The sequence below is a fragment of the Protopterus annectens genome, chromosome 7.part1 (genome assembly GCF_019279795.1).
Source record: "Protopterus annectens isolate FY-2018-M chromosome 7.part1, PAN1.0, whole genome shotgun sequence".
NCBI classification, from domain to species: domain Eukaryota; kingdom Metazoa; phylum Chordata; order Ceratodontiformes; family Protopteridae; genus Protopterus; species Protopterus annectens.
The window spans coordinates 163163155-163188637 of NC_056740.1; the positions used below are offsets into that span (position 1 = coordinate 163163155).

At 41.8% G+C, this 25483-nt stretch overlaps 1 protein-coding gene across 2 annotated transcripts in view; it reads left to right on the forward strand.

Annotated features, from left to right (window-relative positions):
* Window positions 1–25483, forward strand: part of FGD5 (FYVE, RhoGEF and PH domain containing 5) — a 1722626-nt gene that overhangs the window by 296373 nt on the left and 1400770 nt on the right. The gene's annotated exons all lie outside the window — the stretch shown is intronic.

Genomic DNA, 25483 nt, shown 5'->3' on the forward strand with positions numbered 1-25483 from the left:
TCTGCATCGGTTGCTGTCACTTCAGGACTGACGTCAGGTCATCAGTAGTATAAAGTAAGGCAGCCGATGCCATTACATCAGTCTTTCTTGCCACAGAGCATGAAGCAGAAGCAGTTCGCACGAGTGCCGGTCGGCCGCTACCCGAGTTTCATCTTCCGAACTGAAGCTGAAGTCTTCCAAAGCTAAGTACCCCGTTGGGGATCCTTTTTTCTTGCACTAACCAATGTCAGAAAAAGTTAATAATTGTCTTGCCTGTGGAAAGCAAATACCACACCGAGACTTTCATTCTTACTGTGTCACTTGCTTAGGCCCAGACCACGTCGTCCCCCGCTGTTGCTTTTGTGCTTTGTTCAACACCAGAACTATTCGTCATCAGGCCCTTATTGTAGCTAGATATTTTCGCTTTCAGTCCTCGATTTCCGATATGGCTTCGGTAAGCCATCCGACAGCAGATCTTCTTAAAAAAATGTAAGGATAAAGACAGAGACAGACCGCACAGGTCCAAACCTACCAACGATGCTTCCGTTAAGCTGGTCGTCAGTTCTCCGGTCCTCAGTGAGGCGCTTTCTAAGCCCCTGATGCCCGCTTCTGTGGATTCACAAGCTGCTACTGAGACCCTTTTGGAGTCTGGTATGCTGCAAAACTCTTCTTCGACTAAGGATTGTGGGGTTGTCTCTCCCTTGGATGGGTCTAGAGCTGCTGAGCAGGCACCGGCTTCTGAGGAAGTACTTTGCACTACCGATTCTCAACACAAACCGATGACTTCTTTTGCGTCTACCATTCTTTTGAAAACTACCAACTTTCTAAGGCCCAGGGTATGAACCACACCCAAGAAACCGATGACCCAATCTCAGGCACCTGCTTCCTTGCCTCAGTCTCAAATGCTTAAAGTGGCAGAAGACCTTATCATGCTGATCAGGGGAAGCCAAGCTACCCCTTCCAAAAGAAAAAGAGATCTGTCCCCAGTAGTTTTGTCTGAACAGGTGTGTGATGACTCTGATGTATCTGAATATGAAGACATGCAACTCCTCTCTGCTTATGAGGATTCTGATGCAGAGGACTCCATTCCTTTAGCCTCTACCCCAAGGACTTTTCCTTTGGGGAAACCCTTCATACCTTAAGGGAGCATTTCCAATGGGAATGTCAGGACTACCCTCAGTCTAAAAAGAGACTCAGGAAATTCTTAGATCTTCCATAGCACAGACTCCTGGCCATTCCCCCAGTCCTGGATGTTGTGGACGATGTTTTCCTGGAATAAAGTTTGACTCCTGACACCCTCCCTCCTGCACCCAGAAAACCTGACAGGTATTACAGAGTCCCTAACTCATACAAATTTCTTTTTAAAAATCCTAATGCCGACCCTGAGGTAATTTTTCAAGGGCCTAAAGGAATTAAAGCACCCTCTGCTAAGAATCCCACCCCCTCAGATAGGGTTTCCCAAGCACTAGACAGATGGGGTAAAAAAGTATTCCCTTCTGCTACTTTTGCTATCAGAGCACTAAATTGCCAGCTCCATATGCTAAAAGTTCAGCAACATACAATGGAACTCCTCAAACAAAAAGAGTCTTCCTTTCCTGCTTGTGCAGAATCTAGAGTTACAAGAGTTAATGCATTCTGCAAGTCAAGTAACTAAACACACCTTGCACTGTGGTTTTGACACCCTAGAAGCTTCTTGCAGGGCAGCAGTCACCGGTTCTGTCCTTAGAAGACATGCATGGCTTAAGGAACAGCCCTTGCCAGACCATGTTAAATCTAAATTGTTGAATGCACTCTTGCACAAAGACAACTTATTTGGCACTAAGGCAGAGGAGGAATTAAAAAAAGATGGAAGAAAAAGCTAAATCTATGCAGACAGTTAAGGATTTCTTACAGGTTCAGCCACCCAGGTTCAGCAGGCATTGCCCCTCCAAGCACTGGTCCTTTCTTGCTCCCACCAGGTCAGTTCAGCCCAGACCCCATGGAAGCAGACCCCCCACCAGACAGCAGCCACAGGGAATGCAGAGATCAAAACAGTGGAATTCCTCCACTTCAAAAACAGGGAGTTCTAAGCCACCCCCTCATGGTAAGAACTAACAATGACTCTCCTCCCCCACCCCCTCCCTCTGCCCACCTTCACTTACCCCTAGGAGGAAAATTCTCCTTTCACGCAAGCACCTGGGCCACCATTACCAATGACCACTGGGTCCTTAACATAGTGTCCCAGGGATGCACATTTTCTTTCAACACTCTTCCAACTCCAAAAGGATTCCCAGATCTACCCCCAAACTATTGGGCAGAGGCACAGAAGCAAGTTTATTCCCTGCTCTCTATGAGGGCAATAAAGCATGTTCCTGCAGAACAGAAAGGCCAAGGTTTCTACTCCAGTCTTTTTCTGGTACCCAGAAAAGAGGGCACCTGGCACCCCATCCTCGATCTATCCATTCTAAACACCTTCCTGGTGGTACCAAAATTCAAAATGCTCATCCTCTAGCAACTGCTACCCATGCTCTCCAAGGATGCTTGGCTAGCCACCCTAGACCTAAAAGAGGCCTACCTCCACATTCCTATCAGGAAATCATGCAGGAAATATCTACGTTTCAGGGCAGGCTGTCTGCACTTTTAGTTCTCTGCACTTCTCTTTGGCTTATCTACTGCTCCCAGAGTTTTCACAAAATGTCTGGCTCCAGCCATTGCCTTTTGCATACAAAGGAATATCCAAATTTACCCATACTTAGATGACTGCCTAATTCAGGCAGACAGTCAGGAAAAGCTGCTCAAGCACCTGGCCTTTGTAAAGTTCCTACTGACCTCCCTAGGGTACACAATCAACGAAAAGAAATCCAAACAAGTACCCACCCAAAGGATTATATTCCTGGGAGCAAGCCTGAACACAGCATCCCAGATGCCATTCCTTACTCCAGAGAAGCAAACTTACCTGACAGCCTACTACTCTCAACTAGCCACCAGACCCCAGTTATCTGCAAGGAAAATCCTGCAAGCTGTGGGGTTCATGGCATCTTGCATTCTACTCATTCCGTATACCAGACTGCATATGAGGAAACTTCAATGGTACCTAAAAAGCCTTTGGTGTCAACACTCTCAAGACCTGGAACCTCTTATACCCATGATACCTTGCCTCAGAAAAGATTTTCTTTGGTGGGCAGCAGCATCCTCCCACAACAAGGGACTACCTTTCCCACCACCTCTCGCCACCCAGACCCTCACCACAGACGCATCAGACTATGCATGGGGTGCACACCTGGATGGCAGGTGCATACAGGGCCAATGGAGCCCACAGCAAATCCCTCTGCACATCAACCAAAAAGAGATGTTAGCTATCCAGCACGCATTGACAGCTTTCAGGCCCCTTCTCTCCCCAGGGGCTCTCTTGATCAAAACAGACAACACCACTGTGATGTGGTATATCAGTGAGCAGGGAGGGACTCACTCCTACCCTCTATCCAGGCTGGCCATGTCATTTGGCACACAGCCTCTGCCATGCAACTCCACCTGTTAGTACAATTCCTACCTGGTTCTCTAAACTCTCCGGCAGACCACTTAAGCAGAAGTCATCTGGAACCACATGAGCGGCAGCTAGATAAAAGAACCTTCACCCTGATAACTCAAAAATGGGACACCCCAACGGTCAACCTCTTTGCCTCCCACACCAACCATCAGCTCAGCAAGTTCTGCACCAGGGGGCATCAATGCAATGCTTGGAAAGCGGATGCCCTGTCCTTCCCCTGGGTCAGTCTATCAGTCTATGTCTTTCCTCCACTACTTCTCATCCCCAGGGTACTGCTCAAAATAAGGGAGGAAAAACCAAGGACAATTCATATTGCTCCAGACTGGCCTTGCCAGCACTGGTACCCACTGCTGCGCAGCCTGTCCCCACTGCCACCATGGCATCTCACTCAGACCCCAACCCTCCTGACCCAGAGGGAAGGCAAATTCATGCATCCCCAATTGTAGACCCTCAATTTGGCAGCTTGGCTTATTCCCTAACTACCGATCAATCTGCCAGCCTCAATAAACAGGTCCGAGATGTTATACGTGAAGCCAGATGCCCTAGTACTAGAAAGTCTTATGCTGACAAATGGAAAAGGTTCTGCACCTGGATTCAGGCTAAGGGAGCTGATATGGCACAGCCCTCCCTTCCTCTCACCCTGTATTACCTAGCTGACCTGCTATACTGCGGTCTCTCTTTTTCCTCTATTAAACTTCATGCCTCTGTTATCTCTGTTCATTTCCACACTGAGCAGCCCCTTTTCTCATACCCTCTGATCAAACAATTCCTAAGAGGGGCTAGCAACTTGAGGCCACCCAGAAGAGCACCTACTCCAGCTTGGGACATTAACTTTGTGTTGGAAAAGCTCACCCTGTTCTCCTTCGAACCAACATCTTCAGCAGAGTTAAAATTTCTGTCCTGGAAGACAGCTTTCCTTTTCACCATCACTTCAGCAAGAAGGGTCTCTGAGCTACAAGCACTCATGGCTGTGGAGCCCTTCATCATCTTCCATGCTGACAGGGTTTCCTCAGAACTAACCCAACCTTCATGCCCAACATGGTGTCCAGTGTAGCTCTCAACCAATCAATTCATTTACCCACCATTTTCTCTAACCCACAGAACAAGGGGGGAAGGATCCTGCACTCTCTAGATGTGCACAGATAGCTCAGATTCTATCTAGACAGGACTAAATCCTTCAGAAAGTCTGATCAATTGCTGGTTAGCTTTGCTGCTGGGGCACAGGGCAAAGCCATCTCCAAACAAACAATTTCCAAATGGATAGTACACTGCATCCATTTCTGTTACAAGCAACATGGAAAGTCAGGACTCACTCCACAAGAGCAGCTTCCACCTCTGGAGCTTTCGTCAGAGGAGTCCCCACCAGTGACATTCTGGAGGCTGCCACCTGGACATCTGTTCACACTTTCACCAAACATTACCACCTGCCTATCTTCTCCAAATCCAGAGCAGGGTTTTCCACTGCAGTCTTGCAGGGCATCCTAGCCAGCCCCTAGTCTCCTTGACTGCCTCCACCCTTTTCCTCAGCTTTGGGCATCAACCCAAATGTGATGACTGCAACAGTGAAACACAAAGAACATAGTACAGTTGTGTACACTTACCATAAATGTAGATTTCTGAGCGTATTCACTGTTGCAGTCCTGGTTTGCCTCCCTCCATCCCCATCTTCTTTCTCCTCTCTCCTTACAAGGGACGTTTTGGTATTTATTTCTACTGGTGGAGTTCTTCCACCAGAACCTGGCTTCCATTTGGGGGCTCCTGACAGGGCAAGAAAAACTGATGTAATGGCATCAGCTGCCTTACTTTATACTACTGATGACCTGACATCAGTCCTGAAGTGTCAGCAACTAATACATAAATACTAAGCCTCTGGTATTTGGGCTGGCTACCCTGGCAGAGATAAACCAAATGTGATGACTGCAACAGTGAATAAACTAGAACATCTACATTTATGGTAAGTGTACACAACTGTACTTTTCAAAGTTGCACAATGCTGAACTGGAATACTATGAACCCATAATAATGAAAGCAAAGTGTGATTCATTATTATGAGTTTGGCATTGTGAATGGAGATCACAGTACAGTGAGGATCAGGGAATTTATCTTTTTCCTCACTTTAGTGCAATCTCGGAGTTGGTATATATAATTTGCATGAGATCTGGGATGCCAGGAGGCTTGCCCCTTGCAAAACAGTAAATACTTGGTGATGTAGAAGTAAAATTCTTACTGCATATTAAACTGAATAGCCTGGGTGTCTGATGTCACCTTCTGCTACATTTAATATCATTGAATGCAGATGTCAAAGAAAGATGTAAAACATTTTCCTTTTCATTGTTTTATTTCATTATATTAAACAAATGAAGTGTTATTCTTGGTTTTGATAGTGAACAGAACTAAACAACAATTACAGAGAAAATTCCAGATACTGGACCCAACCCACTTTGGTTTTGTCAAGGGCAGGTCATGCCTAGACAACTTGGTAGATTTCTTTGGGAAGGTCACTAAAGCAATGGATAAAGGCAAAATGATTCACACTGGTTGCCTTGACATGGACAAGGTGTTTGACACAATGCCACACTCAGGCATTGTTGATAACCTCAATAGGTTAGGTATAAACCCCTTATGTCACCCAGTGGATAGCCAACTGGCTTACAGACAAAACCCAGGAGTTCAGAACCGGGGAGTCCACCTCTACAAAGATGACAGTCATAAGCAGAGTCCCTCAGGGATCAGTCTTAGGACTTATCCTTTTTGGCATTTACTTTCCTGAAGTCAAGGCCAACATCAAGGGCAGATGATTGCAAATTAGGAGCAGTTATAAAATTGTCCACTGATACTCTCCAGAAAGGGCTGATACAGAAAAATAACTTGTGTCAGAGCCATGGACTAAAATTAAATGCCAAGAAATGCATAATAGTATCAACTGGGAAGTCATCCACCCCTGGTAACTATTATACTGACAACACACCCCTAAGAGTTGACCAATTAGTCAGGGACTTTCAGACACATGTAGACAATAATTTAGCTTGTGGCCATCATTTGTTTGCAGTAGTAGGGGAATTATTCTATGCTGTGCAACTTATAAATAATGGTGTGTTATCTAGGTCCAAGAAGGTAATTGTTCCAGGTAGTTCTGTACTGGTTTGCTTCTTTCCTATTTCCATGCCCTGAAGTTTTCACTAACTAATGAACGAACAACTTCTGCTTTGAGCATTAGATGTGGTTAGCTTTAAAAGTAGTTAAGAAAAACTTTTTTCTCACTTTTTCAAACTAACAACCATAGTCTACTGCCTATTTCATGCACCATACACAAAAATATTCTTAAATCACTTCCTTCACCTCACTAATTCAAGACAATTCAATACAATTTTATTGCTCATTCTTTTATAATTTTCAGGCTTACAGATATATATTTTTCACCCACAACAGCTGTACCACATTCTCAGCCCACTCCAGTCACCCTTGCTATGCTCAGGCTCACTCCGCTACCCTGCCCTACCCCCTATTCCCACTCACCCCCACTCCATCTCAACTCATACCATTTTATCCCCCACTCCCTAACTCCTCAACTTACAAACTTATATCATGGGCCCACCTAACTCACTTCTCCCAGTCTACTCCAACAAAATATCATATCCCCTAACTTCTGTATAATGTGCTACTCCTCCAGTCTACTCTCACAATTATACTAAGCATACTCGTAATTGCCATATCCTACCACACTCCCCTTCCCCATCATTCTGTTTTCCCCATCTCTATAGTACTAGTCAACACACACACACACACACACACACACACACACACACACACACACACACACACACACACACACACACACACAGACCCATCAGCTACAGAATTGCACACAATTACCCATTAGGAACTCAGGCCCTGTTACAGCTACATCAAAGACAATGACCAGACCCATATATTAGTATCAAACCAAAGAGATAAATATAAAAAAAATAGTACCATGTCTCTCACCACAACTCCACTCTCCCACTGTGTGAAGACATCCATCCAAACCCTGGGCTATCCCTTCAAACCAACCAAACCTCATCTAACCTATCATCTCTCACCATTACCATCACACAATCCAATAATTCTAGCCACAACTTACTGTTAATGCACACAAACCTCAGAAGCTTCTGTAATGAAATTCTAGATCTCCATGCATACATTGCAGTACACAACCTAGACATTTTCATCACTGAAACGTAGCTAAAATCAAATACTAAAGATGAAGAAATCCTTCCCCCAGGATACAATATAATAAGAAATCATAAAGTACACAAAAAAGCTAGAGCGGTTACAACACTTTACAAAAACACACTAAACACCAGGTACCCACTCATCTCAACTATCCCAGCACAGAAATATATATTGCCCTCCCACAACTCCCCAGGAAACAGCATTCCCATTATTGATGATGTCCTTAAATGGTTTTCCAGTAATTTGAATAAAGAAACTGTTATACTTGGGGATGTGAATATAGACAATTTGCTTGTAAACACTGACTCTCCTAACCTACCTATTAACCTACTCAATTTCGCTGAAGTAATTACCTCACCCACTAGAATCAACAAACACTCACTACTAGACTGGATCCTCACCATCTCACCCTCAAACATAAACACCTGTTTCCCACACAACAACAGTGACTATCTCCCCACATTTATTACAACTCAGTCTAATCATACCACCAAATGTACAGTATTAAAACAAGGACATAGACTCTTCTCTTTTAACAAAGACAGCTTTATAAACTACCTCTCCCAATACAACTGGAATGCTGTAAAAAATCTACCACTAGAGGGTACTGTTGCCCATTAACATTTCTTAACATACTAAATGAGTTAGCTCCCATAAGAACAAAAAGAATCATAAGTAACCCTGCTCCTGGGTCGGTAAAGAAACAAATCAGCTCGTGGCTCATGCTAAACAGACACAAAGCCTGAAAGATGTTCTATGTAGATAGTATACAACAAAAGTGTCAAACTTTTAGACAGCTTAGAAACTGATGTAAACAGCAGGTCAAACTAGACAAAAATTTCATTCTTTCACTCACTTCAGTGGAAACATCACCACAATCCCAAGCCATTCTGGACAATCATAAAAACCCTGCTATAACCCAGTCAAACCACCACTCCAAACAATGACAAAGACACAATAGCCAACCAATTCAACACACACCTCATTTAATCTGTCCTCTCTCTACTAGAATCTAATCTACCCACCCATCTCTCTATCACCACCAGCAATAGTCACAATAGCTCTACCCCTGTCTTTTCTTTCCACTAAATACCTTCCTCATCTATTAAAAATTACTTGCAAAAACTGAAAACCACTGCACCAGCAGCTGATAAACCCCACCTAAGTACCTTAAGTTACCCCCATCTAAGGACTCATAAATAGATTTGTCACAGAAAACTATGTATCCACTGTCTGGAAAAAATCACATATTATACATCACTTCACAAAGGTGGATCAGCCACAGAGCTCTCCATCTACCACCAATTTTCTGCCATCTGTCCAAAATCTTAGAAAGATGCATACACTCCCAACTCCTAACCCATCTCATAAACAACAAACTACTCTCCCCCTTACAGTATAGCTTTCAACCACACCACAGCACAAAAACAGTTCTGCTAAATTTCTCAGAAACCATAAATATCAACAAAAACAATAGTAACCTAATATCCTCACTATTCCTAGATCTGTTAAAAGCATTTGACACAGCATCCCACCAATGCCTAATCAATCAACTAGCTTCCCTGTTACTGTCTCATTCAGCTCTAACCTGGTTCTGTAGCTATTTTTCCAACAGGCAACAGTCCATAAAATGGACTCAGAAACTATCCCCTTTCCTTCCTGTATCTGTTGGTATACCACAAGGGTCATTTCCAGGCCAATACTTTTCAATATTTTCACAAACAACCTGCACAACCTGCACAAAACCAGAAAATCTAATACCCTAGTACAATCTGCTGATGATGAAACCATCATGTGCTCAGCCTCAGCCATTACACTACTTCAGCAAATTACTCAATACGTCTTTACTTCCACAGAATTGTGGCTAAAGGCTCATCAGCTAATTGTAAATGTTGTAAATGTAAATAAAAATTAAAATAATGCTTTCATATCCAGATCTCTTTCAACAACCTGTACACCCTTTAATATTAATTCAACAAACAGCACCATCACAGAAACTGTAACAAATATCAAACTACTGGGAGTCATAATATACAATAATCTAAAATCTGACCTGCTTATCACCCAGGCGATCAAGAAAACTCATCAAAAACAGGGCTTCCTCTACCAAAAGAAACCCTTCCTCAGAGGCTCATCAAGAAAATCTTTATAGTCATCCTACCTTCTCCGCTTTCTTCTCTATGCATCAACCTTATTAACCAATGTGTAAGCCACCTTACTAAATAAATTACAGGCACATTTTAATAAGTTTGCAGCTAATGCATCCTACCATACACACCACTGCTAAAAACTAAAGAAGCTCAACTGACTAGAACAACCTTATGACTCAGTTAATCAGAGCCTACTTATAACTTCCGAATCCTATCATATAGCTCATCCTATGTCTAGTCCAGATACAGATTTGCTGTAACCTAGTCCAGATACAGATTTGCTGTAACCAGGACTGTTTCTAAGCTTCTGAGCCCCCAAAGCCTTTCTGTGTTGGAGGGAAGCCTTCTAGCTTATCAGTGGGAGTGGTAAGCACTAGGTAGTCTATGTACCACAAGAGTGGTTTCTGGCCCAGAAATTGTAGTTTATTGGCCATTTGGCAGTTTTTCCATCTCTTTCAACTTTCTGGTTTAAAAGCCCGCATTTGTGCTTGTTTCCTACCTTTCCTGTAACTAGTGTAGTACAGATACAGATTTGCTGTATCCAGGACTGTTTATATGCTTCTGAGCCCCCCAAGCCATTCTGTGTTGGAGGGAAGCCTTCTAGCTTACCAGTGGGAGTGCTAAGCACTAGGTAGCCTATCTACCACAAGAGTGGTTTCTGGCCCAAAAATTGTAGCTTATCGGCTGTTTGGGCAGTTTTTCCATCTCTTTCAACCTTCTGGTTTAAAAGCTAGCATTTGCTCTTGTTTCCCACCTTTCCTGTAACTAGTCTAGTCCAGATACAGATTTGCTGTATCCAGGACTGCTTGTAAGCTTCTGAGCCCCCGAAGCCTTTCTGTGTTGGAGGGAAGCCTTCTAGCTTATCAGTTGGAGTGGTAAGCACTGGGTAGCCTATCTACCACAAGATCCAGGTATAGATTCTTAGATTTAGCACTTGAATTTGCTTATTTGTGCTCAGCACTTGTTCAGAATGTGTTGTTAGCACTAAATAAGCTACAAATTACTACAGCACTCAACCTTCCTCTTTACCTAGAGGAAAACAGTTTTTCTACTTACTTTCCTCACTTGCTTAGAGAAAAACAGCTCTTATACTCACTTCCCTCACTTGTTTAGAGGAAAGTAGTTTTTTATTCAGGCATGTCCAAGGGTCAGTTCCCAGTGTTCTCTCCTGTCTATCGGATGAATCTGGGCTTCTTGGGGCAATGTAGCAATTGCCTCATGTACACTGACAACCCTCTCCTCCTACCACCCAACACCACAACCTGTGAGAAATGCACTTATCTAGCCAAACTGGAGGTAAAGCTCTCTCCAACCAAGACTGAACTTGACAGTCAAGAGGAGAAGGTACAAACTTGCACCACATCACACTCATCACATAGTCCCACTAAACTTACACCACCAAAATCCACACATAGAAACACAAACACATTCACGGAGGCTCTCAATAATAATTCACTCAAGCAACAGAGACCTCCAAAGCAGAAACGCAAGCAACCTCTACCCCCCCAACACAACCCAAATGACACATAGCCCACAGACTCAGTGTGCCAATAAACTACAGCCCATAAGGCAAAACAACGTACCCAACACACTAGTCATAGGTGACTCTATAGTCAGGCACACTAATGACCCACTCACCAGGCTAAACAAGAAGAAAGTTACTGTCAGCTGCCTGTCAGGTGCCAGGATCCACCACATAACCCATGCACTCAGGTCACTCCACAACGAGTACAAATATGACTCTGTCATTGTCCACATTGGTGTGAATGACCTAAGACATACCTCCCTGGACTGCATGAAAAAAGACATGGAAGAGCTCTCCAATCTTGTAGCCCAGGCAGGTATGACCCTAGCCCTGAGTAGCATCCTGCCATCGCCCAGAATGATACTGCAGAATAAGGACAAAATGATTGACTTCAGCAGTTGGCTAAGCTTCTGGTGTCATTCTAAGGGGATCCAGTATCTGTCTGCCTGGGACGACATGGTCAACAGACCACGATGCTTTGCCAGAGATGGCCTGCACCTGTCACCCCTGGGATTCTGGATACCGGCTAAGGGTCTTGCCGCCCCTATATTGCCTTTTTTAGGCAAGAGTCAAATGACAAATTCACCACTGTAACAGGAACAGGCAAGCAAAATTGAGAGTAATGCTACTCAATGCTAGAAGTCTAAATCTCAAAATGCACTCACTTGAGGCACTCCTTAAAATGGAGAACATCGATATCTGTGCAGTGACTGAGACCTGGTTCAAGGGTCTAGAGAGCACCCCTGCATTACCAGGTTATAACTCATACCAAACATTTCAGCCATTTAACCTGGACCAGAACACCAAAGGCAGAGGTGTGTCCGTATTCATTAAGGATATCCACACCTCCAGGCTATTTGTGCAGCATAATGCATCCGAGGTTATTCAAGTGCAACTAACTCTGGGCAAAACTGCAATCCAAATTGTAGCTTGCTACAGATCCCCCACCATGCCCCAGGATTCCCACTCCTCTTTTCTTGATATACTGGAAAATATTAGGGTTCAACCAAACACCCTAATAATGGGCAGTTTCAATTACCCCACCATTAACTGGGAAAACTACTCATGTACCAACTCCTTCACTCAACGCTTTCTGGAATTCATAAATTCCAATGCCCTGGATCAACTTATCCACACCCCCAAAAGGGGCAACAATATCCTAGACCTAGTCATTACCAACATGAGTGACCAGTGTTCCACACCTGAAGTCAACTCCTCATTGGTCAGATCTGATCATAAGCTAATCACCCTAGATATCCACATCCCACCCCCACTCAACATTAAGGAAACCATGGTAAAATATTTCTCCAAAGCCAACATCATGCTTCTTAAGACAGAAGTGACGAACTTCATGACACCCATGCAGATGGACAATACAGTTACAACTGCTGAATCCTACACAAATGCACTCTATAAGCACTTACATGCATGCATGGATTGTGCAATCCCAAACAGAACTAAGACACTATCCTCCAAAAAAAGGAAGCTAATCTGGTGGTCCCCTGCCATAAACAAACTTTACAACAGAAGGAAGAAACTGTTGCAAAAGACAGTAAAATCCCATGAGTGGAGGGAGCTCCCTGGTCAGCCTCAGTAAGAAGATGAGATCCCTTATAAGATCCTCTAAAGCTAGCTATGAAAACAAAGTCAACACTGATTCTAAGGGCAACCACAAAGCATTCTATAGCTATGTCAAGAATCTCAATGGCAACACCCAGATCTGCTGTGAATTACAGCACAACGGCACGAAAATTACAGAACCAACTGATATTGCAAACATCCTGACAGATAGGTTCAGTGCTAACTTTACCCCCCTCTCACCCCCTAAAGGGCCCATATCTTTACAGGAAGAATGCTGAGTCCCTGTAATCACATCTACACAGGTAAAAGCTGCATTCTCTAAAACCAAAAGCATAGCATCCATGGGACCGGACAACATCCCAGGCTGCATTTTACATGAACTTCAGAACAGACAGGCTCCCCACCTAAGCAGAATGCTCAGTCATAGTCTCACATCAGGCTTTGTGCCCACTGAATGATGCACAGCAAGAGTTATCCCACTCCACAAAGGGGGAGCCACCACTGATCCTGGGAGCTATCGCCCTATTAGCCTGATGAGCCTGGTCTGCAAGGCTATGGAACGTATCATCATGGAATTCATAAACAAAGACATTGGTAACCTCCAAACTCTGGACCTTACCCAGTTCAGGTTTTTGAAAGGCAGATCATGTCTTCTGAACCTGATTGACTTCTTTGAGGCAGTCACTAAAGCTGTAGATGAGGGTAAAGTGGTTCACACAGCCTATCTTGACCTCACCAAGGCTTTCAACACCATCCCCCATTCTGGAATTATAGCTAAACTCACTAAACTAGGTATAAATCCCTACGTCACAAGATGGGTTGCCAACTGGCTCACTGACAGAACTCACACTGTAAAAGCTGCAGACTCCAAATCTGACTTCAAACCAGTGACAAGTGGAGTACCACAGGGTTGAGTCCTGGGACCTCTCCTGTTTGGTATCTAATTCTCTGAAGTACAGGCTAACACAGAAGGTCTCTGGCTAATGAAGTTCACAGATGGCAGCAAACTAGGAGCCATAGTCGAGTCCCCAAATGATGTGGACATCCTATAGAAGGGCCTCCCTGAGACAGATGCCTGGTGTCAGAGGCATGGCCTCAAGTTCAATGCCAAAAAGTGCATTGTCATCCCCATTGGTAAAAACTCTGTACCCATGAACTACTACATAAACGTCAGTCTACTTAATGCCGAATGTGTGATAAAAGACCTTGGGACCCAGGTGGACAGTCGTCTCTCCTTTGATAATCACATCGGCAGACTAGTCAGGAAATCCTTCTAACTAGCACACCTCATCAAAAAAGGGTGCTCATCCAGGAAAAAAGAGGTCATTGTTCCCCTCAACTCGGCACTCATTAGACCCATTATAGAGTACAATGCCCCTTTTGGAATGTACCTCAGAAGACATCTGCAGCAGCTGGAAAGGCCACAGAAGTACCTCACAAAGAGGATTACTGGCCTCAAACAGATGTCATACACTGACTGTCTCAAAAAACTCCAGCTTTACTTTGTAGCATATCGCCTACTCTGAGGAGATCTCTGCCTAACATATAAAGCTATGTTAAACCCAGAGCTGTTGGACATGCTACACCTAAAGAAATCCCAATCCCTCCAAGCTACATGCTCTAGGGACCTAAACCTTGTCACCACAGTAAACAGGACATGCTGGAGGGAAAGATTCCTGTCTCAGAGACTTCCTATGCTCTGGAACTAGCTACCTGTCTGTGTCAAGTAAAGTTCCTCATTAGCACTGTTCAAGAAAAATCTTGATGAGTGAATGGGAAATAGGAAATACACCCCGGGGATCACTTCTGTGGCTCTGCTCAACAGGGGCACAGGAAATTAACTTTCTTGGGTGGAGTAAGCAGGAGACCTTGTTGGCTAGGCTTACTTAGGCCCTTGGGCTGATAGCCTTGTACCTATGTATGAACCTATGAACTAGACAGTGTAACACCTTGCCTATCCCACTAAAAGAGGATAGGTGTGCATCTAGCTTTAAGCACAACCTAAATCAGCACCTAGACTCCTCCTGGCTCTGTTCGTGTTCATACCCTGAGTGATTCTCTCTCTCTCTCTCTCTCTCTCTCTCTCTCTCAGATTTCTAAACTATCACCAAACCCTAACTATGCATCTCTCCTGCCTTATCCTGTAAATGTAAATAAATCCTATCTATATTTATAACTGTATACTGTTTTTCATAGCTACTTTGCAATTGAAATTTGTATATTGTTCTGTATATAAATGCAGCCTGTTTATTATGGTATAACATCCCTACAGAAATCAAATCGTATTAACCTTTGTCTTGATTGTATTACCCATTGGATGATTCTAAAACCCATTTCTACTGTTAAGAAAGTGATTATTTTTTTCTCTGTAAATTCTTTGCAGTTTTTGTATTTTTTTTTTTTTTTTTTTGCCTCAACTGAAAATAGACCAGAGTGGCTCTTTGGACCATCCAGGTAAACAAAAGGCAATAAATAAATCTTCAGCATTCACCAGACTTATCACTGAGTACAATGCCCTCTTTGGTTTGTACCTAACTGGGTACAAACAACAATTGAAATGTCTACAGAGGTTCGTCTCTAAAAGAATACAGGGTATAAGTAACATATCCTAGGCAGACTGCCTCAAAGCCCTATCTCTGTATTCTGTCTCCTACAAGCTGTTGAGGGGAGATCTATATCTGGCATACAAGGCATTATCAGACCCCACCATGATGGACCTACTGGATATCTGCAAAACAAACATCACCAGAATTACCCATTCTAAAGAATTAAACCTCACCTGTGATATAAATAGGAATTGCTGGAGAGAGAGAGAGAGAAAAAGAGAGATAGATGTATCCCAAAGGCTACCACTTTTCTGAAACAGGCTCCCCATCCATATGAAGTACAGTTCCTGTCTCACCAAATTCAAGTATAACTTGGCCATTTGGATAGGAAAACAGGGAATTCAACCCTTGTTTGGCATGTATCGCTCTAATGAACACAGACAGGCCGTAAATGGTTCATTTTTCATGCCCCTGCTTGTAAATTGTTCATTTTACACTTATTAAGGGTACTAGTGGTTATTAGCTTAGTACACACCTGTGAGTCGATAAAAGATGGAGTTACAAAAAGTCATTATAAATGAAAATGGGCTGTACTACTGTCTTCTGTAGTGTACTGTCTTTATTCCATTATTTATTCATTCATTCATTCATTCGTTCATTCATTCATTCATTCACTCATTCTCTAGTTACCTGTTTAATCCTCCTCAGGTTCACAGGAGAGCCAGAGCCTATCACATCACACAGTGGATGCAAGGCAAAAAACTAATACTGAACAAGATGGCAGGATGCACAGCAACACTCATGGTGCAGCGTGTATGCACACCTACAGGCAGTTTATAGGATTGCCACTCACTGATGCACAGTGCGCACACACCTACAGGCAGTTTGTAGGATTGCCATTTCATTTGTGACATGCTCTTAGGATGTTGGAGAGAACAGCAATCCTTGCAGAAGCACGTCTGCAAACAGGAAGACCATCCGGCCTCTGCTCAGAACACCACCACCACCACCAAAGAGGTGAACTAGTGTGCAGGGTACTAGGAGGCACCCATACTAACTGGAGTGTTGCTGTACTGCTCTGTACTTGTCTTATTCATGACAATCACATTCTCATTTTCTGTAATGTCGACTCCAATTTTATAATTATTCCCTAAGATTCCATTGTGAGGTTTGGCTGCTCTGCTGTGGGCCATTTATACTATTCACAACACAAATTCTTTTTTTCTTTTTTTAAATGGATCAGCCTGTCTGGGATTTATTTTCTGCCAGTATTAAAAATCTCATCAACCTGAATGCATTAAAAAATAGTAAACTTTTTTTTATTTTACCACTTTAACAAATGTGAGCCTTGACACATTTTCCACGTTGCCAGTACTCACCGTTATGACTTACCTCTCATTTCAAAGACGGCCAGGCCCATTACACCAGGCATGAATTTGTGAAAACCCATCCATTTTCCAGCTCCGTTTTAAATGCAGACAGTGTGTCATACTGTTTAACTTGGGGAAGGAGTTTGTTCCAGAAAAGGAGTAGGTTGTGCCTGACAAATATAACCCTTCTTTTATACACGTTTATTGGTAGGAACAGATTTAGATCTCAGGCTCTGGCATTAGCTGGATTGTTAACATGTTTTGATTAACCATTCTGGAAGAAAGGGATGAAGATTCTGAAAAATGAGGTTGGAGAAAAATATTTTTTTTTTTCTGAGAGCCAGAGATTATGGTGTTTAATTACATCTGGAGAAGGTCTTGTCACCAGTAATATGTAGACAGAGACCAACAAGTTCTTTTAATGTCTCCCAGTAAGAGACTTTCTTAGTGTGGACAGCCACTGTTCACATGAATAAGAAGATAGTGAGGACCTTGTGAGCTGCAAGGAAGCAACATTATTTCAGGAAAAAATGCATTTTAAGTGGCAACCATTTTGCCAAGGGCTCAGCAGTGAAACACAGAGAATGTGTGTTGCTGATCAGATTATGAAATCAGCTGGACTTAGGCTAAACTGAGAAATGCATTCACACATGGACTTTAGATTTATAATTCTTGTTCAGAAGTAAGTGGGTGAGATGATTGGAAAAGATGCTGTCATGGCAGTGCTTCTGGCTAGTGGAAAAAAAATACTCATTTTGCCAAGAACCCTCCCCTCTCATTTGCGTACAAGAGAAAATATCCTTCTGTTTGATGGATAAACTCTGTAACGCATTGAAATAAGTGTCCATGAGACTCATTGTGTGGAAGTCATTTAGTGCTTCAACACTTCCCCTCCAAACCAAAAAAGGTCATCAATAAATCGTATATATATATATATATATATATATATATATATATATATATATATATATATATATATATATATATATATATATATATATATATATATATATATATATATGAGAATGTTCTGGATGTATATACCATCAAAGATGTTTGCTTTCTCACAGCCATGCATAAGAATATTTGCACCACTAGTCTGGCAGCACATTTTATCATTAAAGTCAAAATAGTTGTAACTTAAAATAATATCAGTTGCTTCCATAATTAGGTGTACTGTATTTGCTGAGAAAAGCTTTGAAATGATACGTCCTGCTCTCTCTACATCCATACCTTCCTCACTGGGAATGACTGTATATAACGATTTGATGTCTGTTGTTACCAAAATATCATTTTCACTCACTTCTAAACTTTCTATTTTTGATAGAAAATTAAAAGTATCTTCTATATAAAAGCTATTTATTTCTACCAATTTCTGTAACTGTTTGTCAACAAAAGTGGCTAGCCCTTTTGTTTTGCTTTTGTTGCTAGCAGCAATTAGCCTAAAAGAAGGATTATCCAAATTCTTATGTATTTTGGGTAATCCTAAAGATTTTGCTGACTTTTGGATTTTCTTCTCTTAGAAATTTTCTTATTTCTTCAGTGATGCTTCCACTACTAAACCAGTCTTCAATGAACAGATCTATGTGGGAATAGGATCTTTTAACTTCCCCATAAGTCACTGGTTTGTAGTGATTTACATCTGATAACAACTTTGGCATGTTGGTATCATACATAGACCTATCTAACATTATTAAAGCATTGCTTTTGTCAGCTTTTGTAATGATAATATTTCTGTCATTTACAAGACTGTGAAAAACTTCCATTTCTTTCCTAGACAAGTTACGATATTTATTAACAGGCTTGTTTTTTTTTAAATTTCTATAATTTCTAACTCTGTCAGTCAAAAATATTTCCATCGCAGTTCTTAAAGGTGGGTTGAATATGTTCGATTTGTGAAGAGCATTGGAGCTCTGAGTAACAGTTTTAGATTCAACTTCTGTACATAGGCTCTGAGGCTGTTAATAATCTCACATTCGTCTGCTGTTTGGGCAGGAACAAAATTCCCCATCTTGCTTAACACTTGACACGATTGGTTGCACAAAGGTAGAGGACAGATTAACAATTTTAAAACAAATTTAAAACAGTTATGACAAAAATGCTTTAAGTAAACACTACAATTGAAACAAATGCAAAGTGGACTTTAAATTTATTGTGTTAGACCCTGGTGCTAGATAGAATAGTAAGTTTGATGCTGAAGAAGAATTGGGGTGGAAAGAATATCAAAGGCAAGTGAGGCTGAGTGCTTGTAATTTACCTGGGTTAAATAATAGAGAAGATCTTATAGCCTATTTGAAAAACAAAGGGTTAAAGCATTGAGGAAGCAGTTAACTGAGTCATGGGATTATCTGTTATATAAAGAGTTTGTAGTGTTGATTATATTCAGTCTGAAGAAGTCTCAAGCAAGAGATGAAAGTGCTTAGTGGATACTTAGCTATAACAGCTTTACGGTTTTGTTGGTTCTTACTATTTATATTTTAATGTTTCAACTGCATATACTACACACTATAATTATTTTTGCCAAATTTACAGACACTGCTGGCATTGTTTTACTGTCATTGTACTGCACAATTTACTCAGGTGTATGTATGCTTTGGATTTCTTGGACTTTATTGAAATATTTGTATCGCTTGAACTATGTCTAACTCAAACATGTATTTATCTAGTTATAATAATTTGTGTTCATGTTTACTATGGCCTGTTAAGAGTTATGAATGCACACTATGCTTTGCTTATAACCTCTGTTTTAGTCATGAGGGAAAAGGGTCTTTGGACCAGCCCACCTACCTGGTTATCAAATAGTAAGTAAATAAGTAAACACCTGCACCAGACTAGATATTTTTTTTTTCTCAGATTGGTTTTACAGTCAAAGTGAAACAGCTCATTGTGTTATCAGCCACAATAGAACAAGAAATGTTTTGTATACAATAAATGTATTTTTACCTGCATGTGTAGTCTTCATCTAAGCTGGATTTTGGAATGGCCTGCATTCAACATATGCTGATGCCAGATTGTATGTGTTATCAGAATGATGCAGTGTTGGTTGATGCATGAGATTCTGCTGAAAGCCTAAATAATGTAATGCTTAGGATTAAGCTTTATGTTTAGTTACTTTGAATGCCTATATTACTCTAAAAGCAATTGTTTTTAAAAGTTGTCTCAGAGCTGTGAATGGCTTGAGGCAAAGTCTCAGGGGGGCAAGTTTCTGGGTTTATAAAAACTCACCACCCAGATTTGTTTATAGGTTAAACTGGTATGAGTAAGATAGAATAAGATGGAGGGACTGAGAGGGGGAGGCTGTGACTGTGGCTGATCTATTTAGAAAAGGGCATGAAAGTGGTGTAGCAATTATTATTATTGCCACATAGTGCTTGGTTCTCTGGTCTCATTCCAGGATAAATGCCTTCTATAGAGTCTGGATATTTCCCATGTAAATGATGGTGTTCTCCCATATCCAAGTGCATGCTGGTGAATGCTGAATTGTCACTCCTTCTAAAACTGCTAGTAGTTGTTCACAAAGTTTATGTGTGTCTCCTGCAAAGGACTCGTGTCCTGTCCAGGAGTAGTTCTCTGCCTTACACCCATCGCTTGCCACATACCTATCAACCATCCAGATTTTTGCCTCATATTTCTGGTCTGTTTCTTCAAAAAGTGTGGCTTTCTGACAAATCACTTGCAAATCATTGAGGACTGAAGTCAGCAAATAATGACAGAAATGTGAGTTTCAGACTTCATATCCTTTGCAAAATTCATGCTAATGCAAAGCCTGTTATTCTATCAACTTTCTAAGTTTGTAAGAGCAATATTTAAAAATGTTCCCTATTGTTGGACCTTTATCCACCATTATTTATGCCTTTATCCAGATTTCTTGCTCTAAGAGGTTGACAGGTATGGCTTGCCAAGAGAGAATGAGGCCTTCCTGTCACACTGAATAGAATAAATTGAGCATTGGATAGTGAATACATGAATGAATGACAGACTAAGTTCTGGTTCTGGCAAGGCATTTAGGAAATCAACCTGCAAGATAGTTATTTAAATGATTATCGTGCACTGATGACTATTACACACTCATGTTCCTCTATACTCATCCTAGTGATCTGGTGAGGCACACTATTATTGTTGGGGAGGAGAGTGGTATTGCACTTGATTTCTGATAGATAAAGGACATATGTGAGGTTGTTACAGGTAAAACGAGCATATCTAAGTTGGAGGTGAGGTCTGTGAGCATTTATCAAGCCTTAATTGACTGGTCAAGTGATTTACTCAGAATCACACAAGTAGACAAATAGAGACTGCAGGAATTAAACCCTAGACAAAAGGGCACAGTTCTTCTAACAGTTCAGTCCCTTAATCCTCTGCACAAACTGTCAGACACTGTAATTATGCACAAAGAATAGTCTTTCCCATTAATAAGTTGAAGCCTGTTTGACAAAATGATTGACAGGCATGTAGGGAAGGTGTGACTTCCTGGCTGGGCCTGAGAGGTAGTTGCTAGTTAGGCCAGAAGGATGCAATGTATGTTATACATTTGCTTGTCTACTAAACTGAAAACGGGGTTCTGTATATTTGACAGGGAAAGCACAAGTTTGCTTCCTAGAGCACCCACTGCATCTTTTACCATTTCTGTTATTTCCCATTGCCTCATAGAAAAGAGTTGTATACAGGAGCCAAAAGAATTAGCCTCTTCAATATAATATATTTTGCCACTTTTTTTATGAATGCAATAGATTGCATGGGCAAAAAACATTTGAGGTTGCTGAATCATTTGATGGTTAGCAAAAAATAACAATAATTGGACTGCAAAAATATAAACTCGATGTCGTTGTGAATTATTAAAAGTAATACTTTTTAAGGAAACCTCCTTAAAAAACTTCTCCAAAGCCAACTTCATGCTACTGAAGTCAGAAGTGACAAACTTCACAACACCCACGCAGACGGGATCTGGAAGTTTGACTGCAGAATCCTACACTAAGGCACTGTACGAGCACATCCACTCGTGCATGAATCGTGCCATCCCAAATAGAACCAAGATGCTCTTCTCCAAAAAAAGGAAGCCAATCTGGTGGTACCCTGCTATAAACAAACTATACAACAGAAGAAGAAACTGTTGCAGAAAAGTGGAAAATCCCAGGATGCAAAAAACTCCCTCACCAGCCACAGTAAGAAGCTGAGATCCCTCATAAAATCCTCAAAAGCTAGTTACGAAAATAAAATTGCCAAAGATTCCAAAGACAACCACAAGGCATTCTATAGTTATGTCAAGAATCTAAATGGGAATGCTCAGATCTGCTCTGAACTACAACAGAATGGCATTAAATATACTGATCCCAAGGATATTGCCAATAACCTGGCAGATCGATTTAGTGCCAACTTCACTCCCCTCTCACCCCCTAAAGGGCCCATCTCAATACCAAAAGTTTGCCAAATTCCGATAATCACAGCCACACAGGTAGAAACAGCACTCTCCAAAGCTAAGAATACAGCATCCATTGGACTAGATGACATCCCAGGCTGTGTACTACATGAACTACAAAATGAACTGGCACCCCACCTAAGTGTCATGTTTAATCATAGCCTCACCTCAGGCTTCATGCCCACTGAGTGGCGAACAGCTACAGTTATCTCGCTCCACAAGGGAGGATTCACCTTGGATCCCAGGAACTACTGTCCCATCAGTCTGACAAGCCTAATCTGCAAGGGCATGGAACGCATTATCATGGAACTTATAAACAAAGACATTGGCAACCTCCAGACACTGGACCCCACCCAATTTGAGTTTGTGAAGGGCCGATCTTGTCTCCTGAATTTGATTGACTTCTTTGAGTCGGTCTCCAGAGCTGTGGGCGAGGGTAAGGAGGTCCACACAGCCTATCTGGACCTCGTCAAGGCCTTCAACACCATCCCCCACTCTGGAATCATAGATAAACTTACTAAGCTGGGCATAAATCCCTACGTCACTCGATGGGTTGCCAACTGACATAACCCAGACTGTAAAAGTAGACGACTCCAAATCCAGCTCCAGACAAGTGACAAGTGGAGTACCTCAGGGTTCAGTCCTGGGACCACTCTTGTTTGGCATCTACTTCTCTGAAGTACAGGCCAACACTAAGGGACTCTGGCTAACAAAGTCTGTAGATGACTGCAAACTGGGAGCCATTACTGAATCCCCAAATGATGTGGATATTCTACAAATGGGCCTTACAGAAACAGATGCCTGGTGTCAGAGCCATGGGCTCAAGCTTAATGCCAAGAAATGTATAGTCATCCCCGTTGGAAAAAAACATGTACCTATGAACTACCACATAGGTGGCAGGACACTAAACATCGAAAGTGTGATGAAAGACTTAGGGACACTAGTGGAAAGTGGTCTCACTTTCGATAACCACATTGCCACAACAGTCAGGAAATCCTTCTACGTGGCACACCTCATCACTAAGGGCTTTTCATCCGGAAAAAAGCAGGTCATTGTCCCACTGCACTCATCCCTCATTAGACCCATTATAGAGTATAATGCCCCATTTGGTATGTACCTCACAAGACATCTGCAACAGCTGGAAAGGCCACAGAAATACCTCACTAAAAGAATCACAGGCCTAAAGCATATGCCATATGCTGACCGTCTAAAAAAACTCCAGCTATACTCTGTGGCATATCGTCTACTCAGAGGCGATATCTGGTTAACATACAAGGCCATGTCAAACCCTGAGCTGTTGGACATGCTCCACTTAAAGAAATCCCAATCCCTCAGAGCCACACACTCCAGGAATCTAAACCTTATCATCACAATGAACAAAACATGCTGGAGGGATAGGTTCCTGACCCAGAGACTCCCCATACTCTGGAATAGAATGCCCATACATGTCAAGCAGAGCACCTCAATGGCCCTCTTCAAAAGGAACCTTGATGATTGGATGGGAGATAGGAAATTCACCCCGGGGATCATGTCAGTTGCCCTGCTAGACAGGGGCCCAGAGAAGTAAATATTGTGGGAAAAAATTTCCAGGGAACTGTTATGGTTAGGCTTGCATAGGCCTTAGGGCCGATAGCCTAGTACCAACCTATGAACCTATGAACCTATTAAGTGTGCCTAGCATCATCTATACTTTTCCTGTAATAGACAAGTACTAGCATAAAACAGCTATGTTTTTCTCTACCATTTTTCTGTATTTCTCTCTTTCAGCTATATATTTTCCTTCACAGGAAAGCATACCTTTCAACTGTATAGATCTTTGCAGAATGTCCAGATTTTTCCGTCATATTTTGGTCTGTTCCTATTAAAATCTGGCTTTCTGGCAAATCATTAAGTATTGAAACCACTAAATAATGGCTTACATTTGAGTTTTAGACATCACATCCTTCAGGAAATTCATTATAGTACAAAACATATTATTCTAGCAACTTTCTCAGTTTATAAGAGCAGCATTTAAAGGCTGTCACTGATTTTAGGCCTCTCCCCATTAATTTTAACCTTGTCGTATTTCATACACTAAAAGGTTGTGAGATATGCCATAATTCTGTGATGGGTGCAATAATGGCAGTACGCTGTTCCAACTAGCAGATGGCCACCATGTGCTGAGTATGGGACTGGTTAACCAAGGGGCTAAATGACTCATGGTCACAGCCAAATCCCAGATAGTACTGGAGGGGTCTAATGAGTGGATTAACTTCCCCTACACTAAAAATCTAAGGAGGAAAACAAAGTTTGAAGCAGATGCCAAAGCCCTCTGTTTGTAAAAGGGAGACATAAATTTACTGTTTATTAGATTGTTGGTTTGATTTGTTCTAATGTGTGTGATTGACTGAGACAATTCCTTTGTTGGTTTTACTGCATGGTACAAATATACACCCCAGTCCTGGAAGTTTAAAGAACTATTAGCAATTGATAACAATGAATGTGCGTAATGAAGTAGCACGTTTCCATGTTAACAGAATATGTAATCCAGTGAAACAAGATTGAGTATAGAAACTGATAAGGAAGGACAGTCCTATGCTAGTTTGTCTGTAGGAAATGTACTCCCCTCTGAATAAACATGGAAAGCTGCAATGCTACATAGTTGGGGTGGCATTGTCTCAACCTATGGCAAAAAAGGGGGAAGGGATAGTGGTGTTGATTCTTAAGCAGGTATTTTGTAAAACAGAGGGTTCAGGTAAAGATGATCAAGGTAAATTTGTCTGAGTCAGGTTTTGTCTTTGCTCACAGATGTATATAATTGAAAGTATTTATGTGCCTTCGAGGATGAGCTCAATAAGAATGCCAAACAATACTTTTGGAAGATGCTATGGAGACTAAAGGCATATCAGTAGATGATATTGACTGCAGTTATATGTATAGGGCTAAGGCTGCAGTATTTGGTCAACAAAAAAATTGAACCAGGATATAGTGACTTCAGTAAACTTAACTTTAATCATTATTCACACTGCTTTATTCTACATTTGGCATATTTTTGAATTCTAACAAAGGAAGTAGGATGTGTGATTAACCTGTTCACATGCTTTCATCATGCTGCCACATTCCTGAGGTGAACTGATGACTGGCCTTGGTTTCCAGGGTTCTGATAGCACAATGGTTGTATACTGAAGAAATCATAGCCTAT